The following is an 11,158-nucleotide window of genomic DNA, read 5'->3' as shown; positions in this document are numbered from 1 at the left end:
GCTCGGGTTTGTTGGTGTATTCTGCTGAGCCTTTATCTTCTCCATCTCCTCCACATGCTTCCACTCTTTTTTCTTCTCCTCCAGTTCTTTGGCCCCTTGCCTCCATTTCCCTCCTGTGGGCAGCCTCCTGTACCTCCTTCTCCAGCCTCAGGAGTTCTATCTGTCTTTCATGTTCCTTTTGTTTTTTCTCAGCCTGAAATCTGGCTAATTCCAGCTTTTGTTGAGTTGTGGATTCTGTCATCCTAACCTCTCTGTTTTTAACTAACGTTACACCCAAGGTTTAGAAATAAAGAAACAAAACTTGCCTGTAAAATTTTGCTGTGCTGGAATAGGATACCTATTCTCTGATAGTGATTGTCAACCTACAGAAAAAGACAATTCCCTTTGTCTCTCCTCTGGCCCCAAATCAAAGGAAAAAACCTCCAACTACTTGGAAACCTGTTTACCAGGACCCCAAAGGAAAAAAAATTCCTTTTCAAACCTGCGCTTCTTGTAAAAAAAAAATCAAAATCCTAAAAAAAAAAACCCCTGCCACTTTTGTCTCTAGGGAAATGGGTAGAACACTGCCCCCCCCCCCCCATTTACTTTTTGGGGAAAAAAACTCTGGTTTGTGAAGACTGTGAATTTCCATGCAGGAGTTAATTACTCTGCCTCCAGGCAAAGAAAACCTGTAATTCACAAAGATAATCCCCTTTTGTCTCTGCTCTGGCCCCAAAGCAGAGAAAAAACTCGCTACTTTCAGTGGGACCTCCTTTCCAGCAGCCCCAAAGGGATAAAATATTTCCTTTTTAAAATCTGTTTTTCTGGTTCAAAAAATCTCAAATCGATCTAAAAAGGATTTCAGGTTAATCCCACCACTCTGCCACCATGTCAAGGTTCCTTCCCCACTCTGAACTTTAGGGTACAGATGTGGGGACCTTCATGAAAACCTCCTAAGCTCAGTTTTACCAGCTTAGGTTAAAACTTCCCCAAGGTACAAATTAATTTTACACTTTGCCCTTGGAATTTCCACTGCCACCACCAAACTTTAACTGGGTTTACTGGGAAAACGTAGTTTGGACACTTCTTTCCCCCCAAAATCCTCCCAATCCTTCCACCCTACTTCCTGGGGAAGGTTTGGAAAAAATCCTCACCAATTTGCATAGGTGACCACACACCCAAACCCTTGGATCTTAGAACAATGAAAAAGCATTCAGTTTTCTTACAGGAAGACTTTTAATAGAAGTAAAGGAATCACCTCTGTAAAATCAGGATGGTAGATAGCTTCCTGGGTAATTAGATTCAAAACACAGAGAAACCTTCTAGGCAAAACCTTAAGTTACAAAAAAGACACACAGTCAGGAATAGTCATTCTATTCAGCACAGTTCTTTTCTCAGCCATTTAAAGAAATCATAATCTAACACATACCTAGCTAGATTACTTACTAAAAGTTCTAAGATTCCATTTCTGTTTTGTCCCTGGCAAAAGCAGCATACAGACAGACACAGACCTTTTGTTTCTCTCCCTCCTCCCAGCTTTTGAAAGTCTCTTGTCTCCTCATTGGTCATTTTGGTCAGGTGCCAGCGAGGTTACCTTTAGCTTCTTAACTCTTTACAGGTGAGAGGATTTTTCCTCTGGCCAGGAGGGATTTTAAAGGGGTTTACCCTTCCCTTGATATTTATGACAGCATCCCAGAGCCTGCACCACAGACCCCCTCCCCCACCCAATCTGCCGTTCGAGAGCCTTAGGCAGGTAGGGGGCAGAGTTTTTGGGGGGTGGAGTTTTGGGGAGTGGTTTCTGGGCAGCATGGGTGACATTATTGGCCAAATCGGAGAATTTGAGGATTGACACTGGCCCTAAGGTAAAGTGAGTTTGAGACCCTGCTTAAAGGGATTGGAGCAATGCTGGGGAGAAGGAAGGGCACAGAGCTGGGGAGCATTGTGTGCTCCAAGGAAAGTTATTGTTGTGCTCTGGTGACACAGGGTGGGTGTGGGGATTTTGTCAGCTGTGGTGCTTGTAGAGAGATAAAGTTCACTAAGCCCCAGGTTGAAAACTTTTCCTGCTCCAGAAGTCCTTTGTTGAGAGTGTAGCTCACTGTTTGAATAGTTGCCTGCAGGGCAATGGGTTCCTAGTTCAAATCCAAATGCTTCCCTTTAAAAACTTTTTCAAATGAAAATCGATTTCCAGACCCGTCTCCAGTGTGTTCAGGAGTTTTCTAATTGGGGATGCTTGAAATGAATGTAAACACTCAGCAGTTCCCCTTGCAATATATAGAAAACCCAGCAGAGCTGTCCAGCAGCTGAAATCCACTCCAGTCCTCGCGTCTCAAAGAGGGACACTCTGTATTTGGGGCATGTGCGACACCTCTGGGACGATGAAAGGTGAAAAATGCTGGATTCAATGACAGCTGAGACCACAGGAGGGGAAGGTGAATGGCAGAACTGCACAGAGTCATAACACTCAGACCTGGGGCTTCACTGTCACTACCCCTGTGTTTGTCCTCATTTATATCCTAAGAAACACACCCTTCCCCCTCCCCCACACACTGTCACACCCAACCTTTTCCCCTGGAGCCCACCCCAACCCTACACTACCCCTCTCCCACACACATGCCATGGGACACAGCCTCTCTGTGACTCACCCAGGTCGGGACTTGCCTCTGCATTGCCCCAACAGGGGACCAGTGAGCCTACAAATAGAAAAGACTTCCCTTCCCTTCTTCAGAGTCTCGTTAACCTCACGCAGGAGAAGTTTTAGCACCGGGTGGCTCAAAGCACCAACCTTCCCCTCCGCAGCGGAAGGTGGGAACCAGCTCGATCACACGGAAGGAGGCTCCCCACCTCTGTTGCTGCCATCCTGCAGCATTTAATATGGATTTGTTTTAGATAATGCAACCCCCTCATCCATACATACATTCATGGAACAAGGAGACAAGCCCGTAACTAGGGGTTCTACTGGTGCAATGGGTTAGCACATAGCACTTATAGAGCAGTCCCGTCTGGAATAGTGCTGAGGTTTTGAATTCAAACCTCACCTGGAGCACTGGTTTTCTTTAAGCAAATGGCTTCTGCCAATCATTTTGCCCTGTGGAAAATACAATCCCAGCTCAGAAGACACTGAGGTCCCTCCCTTTTCCGAGTGCAGGTCAGATTTCACACATCTACAATGCTCTGTTATCCACCAGCCACCTGTGTCAGGAGGGGTCAAGCAGATCCCAGAGCATGGCTCATTCTGTGATTCTTCACTCCCTGACCCTCCTCAATCTTTGCTCCCCAAACCACCTTTAGGAACACCCTCTTGGCTATGAGACTCAAACTCTTCCTGTGTGTGTGGTTTTTGTTCATACCTGTATGGGCCTGTGCAGTGTGTGATTTTCTCTTTCTCTCTGTGTGTATCTTCATGTGTAAATTCACTGTAACTTTGCAAAATATCCACAGCTTTGCCAATTTTCACCAGGAATTTTTCTCAATCAAAAATTGTCACTTGTTCCCTACCACTTGGTGACCATTGCCCCAGGGCACTGTCACACTCAGGGTCCTGATTTCCCATTGACCCTTCCCCCTTCTATTGGGACTGGGAACTAGCCAACCAAAAATCGCACTAAGTTTTAGTAAAGGGCCAACTGTCCCCTTACACAAGCCATCCCCGAGAGGGTCACTGAAGGCAAGAGGAGGCAGAAGAAACTGGTCCCATGGTGTAATGGTCAGCACTCAGGACTCTAAATCCTGCAATCTGAGTTCAAATCTCAGTGGGACCTCATGGTAAATCCCTGGAGCTCAAAGTGCTCCTGTCTCCGGCTGAGCAAGAGCAAGTTGTTTACCTTCTACTGGGTGACTCGTACCCACTGGAGCCAGGTGTTTGAGTGGGATGGCTGCCATTGTTTGGGGCTCTGGAACTGGCTACTGATGCCTGCAGTCCTGTGGTTTGACCTGGTGGTTGGGATTCTCGCCGCTTCACCTGATCCCCACATGTTTGGCCCTTGCGCTTGCTGTCACACTTTTCATCTTGCCCGCATGGTGCATGAGGTAAGGAGTGCCAGGGCCAGTCATCATAGTCAGGATCAGAAAGGAGGGAGGAAGAGTCCCAGGCTGGAGCCCAGCACACCTCTCCTCCTTTGGACACCTGGAGCAGAGGAGGTTGGTGCTGAGAGCTCCAAGGGAAGGTTTATAAGCCACAGAGCAACATAGGGTAGGGCAAGAGGAGGGGAGGACCGTGCCTATGCATGGCCAGCAGACGGGCATATGACACCTGGCCGCCAGCCTGCTCCCTGCTGTGCCAAACACCCACTGAAGGCCACCCAGAGACCAGCATGTGGGGCGGCTTCTGATGCTCAGTGGCCAGCATCAGAAGATGGTAGGAAAGCAGGGCCACCCCTTGGTGGGGCCTCTGACCGTTCCCACTCAGGTGCTCACTTTTGCAGTGGGGCAGGAGATTTTACCCCAAGAGGCTTTTCCCTAGCTGGCGAGAAGCAGAGAAACACCCAGCTCCAAAGGCGCTATTTAGCCCCCTCAAGCACAGGGACAGCCGCACATTTGGAGGAGGGAAACTGCTCTACACGCTAGCCCGGTCATCTGTCCATTTACTTTGGCAAGTCAGGAATGGCAAAGGCTAGACTGGACGTACCTCGGGCTCACGCCCTAGGCTTTGTAACTCCCAAACCCAACTCCTTCCCGGGGGTCTAGCTGAAGCCAGAGCATTGGCCTGAACAGCCAAGAAGAGGATCCAGACCTGAAGAAAGCAGGACTTTCAGAATTAAGGGAAAACTGCACAAGTCCAACCATGAAGGGACTTAACCCTCAATCACCTCATCTGAAGCCATGTGCCTTATCCATTAGGCCACGTGGTCACAGGAGAGAAGCCTCTCCAAACACTTCTTTGGAAAGGTGGACACTGTGTTTCTCAGGTCAGCTACTGAGGGGGGCAGAGGCTCTCTGGGCACAAGAAGTCGAATTCCCAGCGAGACGTGAGACTTAATTGTATGGAGCCAGGTGCAGGACTTTGGCAGGGAGGCTTAGGCATGGGGGATTGGGGTGCAGCAGGTGGGTCGGCTGTCTAGGTGCAAATTTATTGACCCTGAGGTGCAGGAGGGAGGAAGAGGAGGCGGAATCGGCAGTGGGCGTGGAGAAAAAGAGGTCAGGGAGAGGCTCTCAGGAAGCCTGGCCAGCTCAGTCCATAGAGCATCAGGCTCTTAATGGGAGTTCAAGGCCCTGTCCAGGCACTCAGCTCTTGTGTGCTAGGAGCCAAATCATTCCTGGTGGTGTCCAGAGCCATGTGTGGGAAAGGGAGGCTGAGACTTGTGCACCCTGCTCTGTGGCAGGGATCCTGGTAGCTCAGGCTCCGGGAAGTCTTCTGTACTCAGAGGTGCTGACTTTGAGACTTCCTGGGGCTTGCTTGACCTCTGCCCCAAACCCCCACCCTGTCCTATTTCTTCCTCCTGCACACTGGATCACTGGCAGGTGGGAGGTGCTGAAGAGGAGGAGCTTGTGGGCCAGGCTGCTCACAGGTGGGAGGTGCTGTGGGGAGCTGGCTGCCAGTGGGCGCTGAGCAGCTCTTGTTTTGTTTCCGTTGGTGCTGCAGCCCCATAGCACCCATGGAGTCGGCGCCTCTGGCTGCACTGACGGCTCCCTTCACACTCTAGAGAGAGGAACAGAACCAGGGTTATGGCTGATCTATGGGGCAGGGGGCGTTAGGTGAGTGGCAGAGGCTTCAGGTGCTGAGAGTTTGTCTGACGCCTCAGGGACACAGTGTAAGGTGGTGTCCCAGGGATCTCTATGAAAGGAGCAGAACAGGATTTACTTGGGGTTGGGAGAGAATTGAGAGGGTCTCAGGGGTTGTAGAGAGTATTGCCCAGGTTAGAGACTGGCTAAAAGACAGGCCTCGCTGTGAGCAAGATTCAAACCTGCACAGGGGAACCCTTTTGGATTTTGACTCCAATGCCTTCACCACTCGGCCATCGCAGCTGCGAGCACACTAGTGCTTCAATGCCACAGAAATTGGTAAATAATCACAGTGCCCAGGCTTGAAAAGAAAAGGAGGACTTGTGGCACCTTAGAGACAAACAAATGTATTAGAACACAAGCTTTTGTGAGCAACAGCTCACGTCATCGAATGCATGCAGTGGAAACTATAGTGTGGAGATTTATGTACACAGAGAACATGAAACAATGGGTGATACCATACACACTGTAAGGAGAGTGATCAGGAAAGGTGAGCTATTACCAGCAGGAGAGCAGGGGGGTGGGGTGGGGTGAGGGTGACCTTCTGTAGTGATAATCAAGGTGGGCCATTTCCAGCACTTTACAAGAACAGTAGGAGGGGAAATAAACAAGGAGAAATAGTTTTACTTTGTGTAATGACACATCCACTCCCAGTCTTTATTCAAGCCTAAGTTAGTTGTATCCAGTTTGCAAATTAATTACAATTCAGCAGGGTCATAAATATAAAGGGAAGGGTAAACACCTTTAAAATCCCTCCTGGCCAGAGGAAAAATCCTTTCACCTGTAAAGGGTTAAGAAGCTAGGATAACCTCGCTGGCACCTGACCAAAATGACCAATGAGGAGACAAGATACTTTCAAAAGCTGGGAGGAGGGAGAAAAGCAAAGGGTCTGTGTCGGTCTGTGTGATGCTTTTGCCAGGGACAGAACAGGAATGGAGTCTTAGAATTTAGCAAGTAATCTAGCTAGATATGCGTTAGATTATGATTTCTTTAAATGGCTGAGAAAATAAGCCTTGCTGAATGGAATCGATATACCTGTTGTTGTGTTTTTTGTAACTTAAGGTTTTTCCTAGAGCGATTCTCTATGTTTTTAATCTAATTACCCTGTAAGGTACCCTGTAAGCCTGATTTTACAGAGCTAATTCTATTTTATTTTTTCTTCTATTAAAATTCTTCTTTTAAGAAACTGTTTTTTTTTTATTTTTCTCAAGATCCAAGGGTTTGGGTCTGTGGTCACCTATGCAAATTGGTGAGGATTTTTATCAAACCTTCCCCAGAAAAAAAGGGGGTAAAATTTGGGAGGATTTTTGGGGGAAGGACGTTTCCAAGAGGCTCTTTCCTAATAAAAAACCCGGGTAGACGTTTGGTGGTGGCAGCGAAAGTCCAAGGGCTTAAATAGTTTGTACCTTGGGGAACTTTTAACATAAGTTGGTAAAAGTAAGTTTAGGAGGTTTTCATGAAGGTCCCCACATCTATACCCTAGAGTTCAGAGTGGGGAAGGAACCTTGACATGGTGGCAGAGTGGTGGGATTAACTTGAAATCATTTTGAGATCAATTTGAGATTTTTTGAACCAGAAGCATAGATTTTAAAAGGGAATTTTTTTTCCTTTGGGCTGCTGGAAAGCAGGTTTCCAAGTGAAAACAGTTTGAGTTTTTTTCTCTGCTTTGGGGCCAGAGCAGAGACAAAAGGGAATTGTCTTTTGTGAGCTGGAGTTTTCTCTACCTAAAGGCAGGGTAGTTAACCTCCTGCAGGGAAATTCACAAGTCTTCACAGACCTGAAGCTGTTTTTTATCGAAGAGCAACTAGAGGGGTTTTCTGCCTATTTGCCTGGAGACAAAGGTGTTAGGGTTTTGGGGGTTTTTTTGTGGATTTTTGTTGTTGTTTTTTTTTGGGGGGGGGATTTTTCTGTAGGCTGACCATCACTATCAGAGAATATAGGTATCATATTACAGCACAGCAAAATTTAACAAGCCAAATTTTTTTGTTTGTTTGTTTTATTTCTAACTCTCGGGTGTAAAGTTAGTTAAAAATGGAGAGGTAAATATGACAGAAACCAAGAGACAGCACAAATTGGAGTTGGGCAGACTGGAGGCAGTGAAAGAGGAAGAAAAAGCCCTAGAAGCTGCCCACAGGAGAAAAATGGAGTCAGCAAAAGAGGCAGAACACCGAGAGGCTGCTCATAGGAGAGTTATGGAGGCAGAAAAAAACCAAGAGGCTGCCCACAAGAGAGCAACGGATTCAAAGGAAAAAGAAATGGAGGCAAAGGCCAAATAACTGTAGGAGAAGGAAAAAGAGGGGAAGCATGCACTGGAGATGGAGGAGGCAAAGACTCAGCAAAATATACCAACAAACCCTAGCAATCCTTCTACAGGTATCACTTCCCATCCCAGAAAGTTCCCCACCTACAAGCCAGGCGATGATACCGAGGCCTTCTTAGAATACCTCGAAAGGGCCTGCCTTGGGAACAGCATCTCTGCAGACCAATACATGGTAGAGCTGAGGCCGCAGCTCAGTGGACCCTTAGCTGAGGTGGTGGCTGAAATGCGTAAGGAACAAATGAACCAGTATGAACTTTTTAAATCCAAGTTGAGAGTCAGAATGGGGCTAACACCCGAGCATTCCTGTCGGCAATTCAGAGCCCTAAGGTGGAATTAACTGACATGCCTACCACATTGTGAAACACTGGGATGCCTGGAAATCAGGAGAAAGTGTTAAATCTCCAGAAGATTTGCCCTTCCTAATGCAAATGGAGCAATTCTTAGAGGGTGTTCCTGAGGAAATAGAAAGATAGATCCTAGAGGGGAAGCCCAAAACTGTAAACGAGGTGGGGGAGATTGGAGCCAGATGGGTGGAGGTGACAGAAAAGAAAAAACTGGTTACAGTTGGAGCGGATACCAGAAAGGACAACCCCAGACCACACCCTACAACCGGGGGCTGCCCAAGGCCCCAGCTACCCCTCAAGGAACCCTCCAGACACCTTATCGTCCCACCACACCATTCTCTAGCAACCCACCTCACCCCAGTGACCCGACAGCTGGGCGATGTTTTAAATGTAACAAGCTGGGGCATGTAAATGCCAACTGACCCAAGAACCCCGACAGATTACAGTTCATTGCTCCCGGATCACACCAGAGGTCCTCAGGCCCAGATACCTCCCAGATACCCCTGGAGCAGAGGGAAACTGTGAGTGTGGACGGGAAGAAGGTCACCACATGGAGGGACACCGGAGCACAAGTGTCAGCTATCCGTGCTTCCTTAGTGGACCCCAATTTAATCAAGCCAGAGATCCAAGTGATGATTCAACCCATTAAGTCCAACTCTTTCAATTTGCCTACAGCCAAGTTGCCTGTCCAGTACCAGGGCTGGTCAGGAACGTGGACTTTTGCAGCCTATGATGATTATCCCATCCCCATGCTGTTGGGGGAAGACTTGGCCAATCATGTGAAGCGGGCCAAGAGGGTGGGAATGGTCACCCGCAGCCAGGCTAAACAAGCCGTCACGCCTAGCTCCGTTCCGGAAACTTCTACCAGGACCAAAGACCGTTTGGGGAGGTCATTCTACTGGGAGGGAATGGGCAAGGATGTTTCTACCTCTTTCAGGTCTTGTGAGGTATGCGAAAAAGTGGGAAAACCCCAAGACCAGGTCAAAGCCCCTTTCCAGCCACTCCCCATCATTGAAGTTCCATTTCACTGAGTAGCTGTGGATATTCTGGGTCCTTTCCGAAAAAAGACACCCAGAGGAAAGCAGTACATACTGACTTTCATGGATTTTGCCACCTGATGGCCGGAAGCAGTAGCTCCTAAGCAACACCAGGGCTAAAAGTATGTGCCAGGCACTAGCAGACATTTTTGCCAGGGTAGGTTGGCCCTCTGACATCCTCACAGGTGCAGGAACTAATTTCCTGGCAGAAACTATGGAAAACCTTTGGGAAGCTCATGGGGTAAATCACTTGGTTGCCACTCCTTACCACCATCAAACAAATGGCATGGTGGAGAAGTTTAATGGAACTTGGGGGGCCATGATACATAAATTCGTAAATGAGCACTCCAATGACTGGGACCTAGTGTTGCAGCAGTTGCTCTTTGCCTACAGAGCTGTACCACACCCCAGTTTAGGGTTTTCCCCATTTAAACTTGTATATGGCCGTGAGGTTAAGGGGCCATTACAGTTGGTGAAGCAGCAACGGGAGGGATTTACACCTTCTCCAGGAACTAACATTCTGGACTTTCTAACCAACCTCCAAAACACCCTCCAAACCTCTCTAGCCCTTGCTAAAGAAAACTTACAGGATGCTCAAAAAGAGCAAAAAGCCTGGTATGATAAACATGCCAGAGAGCGTTCCTTCAAAGTAGGGGACCAGGTCATGGTCTTAAAGGCGCTCCAGGCCCATAAAATGGAAGCGTCGTGGGAAGGGCCATTCACGGTCCAGGAGTGCCTAGGAGCCATTAATTATCTCATAGCATTTCCCACTTCCAACCAAAAGCTTAAGGTGTACCATATTAATTCCCTAAAGCCCTTTTATTCCAGAGACTTAAAGGTTTGTCAGTTTACAGCCCAGGGAGGAGACAACGCTGAGTGGCCTACTACGAAGGGGAAAGTGCTGGTGGCGTGGAAAAGGTGAACCTCTCCCTGATCCTTGGGCTTATGCAGCAACAGCAGATCCAGGAGCTGTGCACTAGCTACGCGCTGATGTTCTCAGCCACCCCAGGACTGACTGAATGGGCATACCGCTCCATTGACACACGTAATGCTCACCCAATTAAAGTCCACTCTTACCGGGTCTTACCTTACCCTCCTCAAGCTAAAACTGCTATAGAATGGGAGACCCTGGATGTGTTACAGATGGATGTATTCCGCCCCTCTGGCAGTGCATGGGCACCTCCAGTGGTTCTTGTTCCCAAACCAGATGAAAAAATATCTTTTGCGTGGACTACCATAAGCTAAATGCTGTAACTCACCCAGACAACTATCCAATGCCACGCACAGATGAACTATTAGAGAACCTGTGACAGGCCCAGTTCATCTCTACCTTGGTCTTAACCAAGGGGTACTGGCAGGTACTGCTAGACGAATCCGTGAAGGAAAGGTCAGCCTTCACCACACATCTCGGGCTGTATGAATTTAATGTACTCCCTTTCGAGCTGCGGAAGGCACTCGCCACCTTCCAAAGACTTGTAGATGGTCTCCTAGCGGGATTAGGAGAATATGCAGTCACCTACCTTGATGATGTGGCCATATTTTCTGATTCCTGGGCAGAACACCTGGAACATCTACAAAAAGTCTTTGAGCGCATAAGGGAGGCAGGACTAACTGTTAAGGCTAAGAAGTGTCAAATAGGCCTAAACAGAGTGACTTACCTTGGACACCAGGTGGGTTAAGGAACTGTCAACCCCTACAGGCCAAAGTGCATGCTATCCACAAGTGGCCTGTCCCAAAGTCAAAGAAACAGGTTCAATCCT

General features: G+C 48.0%; 1 non-coding gene across 1 annotated transcript; it reads right to left on the bottom strand.

Moving 5' to 3' along the window:
* Window positions 1-5,858: 5,858 nt before the first annotated feature.
* On the bottom strand, window positions 5,859-5,940 carry TRNAL-CAA (transfer RNA leucine (anticodon CAA)). The gene has a single exon. It is a non-coding gene; the product is annotated as a tRNA-Leu (tRNA).
* Window positions 5,941-11,158: the final 5,218 nt, after the last annotated feature.

Source organism: Lepidochelys kempii, chromosome 22 (assembly GCF_965140285.1).
Source record: "Lepidochelys kempii isolate rLepKem1 chromosome 22, rLepKem1.hap1, whole genome shotgun sequence".
Taxonomy (NCBI): Eukaryota; Metazoa; Chordata; order Testudines; family Cheloniidae; genus Lepidochelys; species Lepidochelys kempii.
This window is presented reverse-complemented; position numbering and strand designations above follow the sequence as displayed.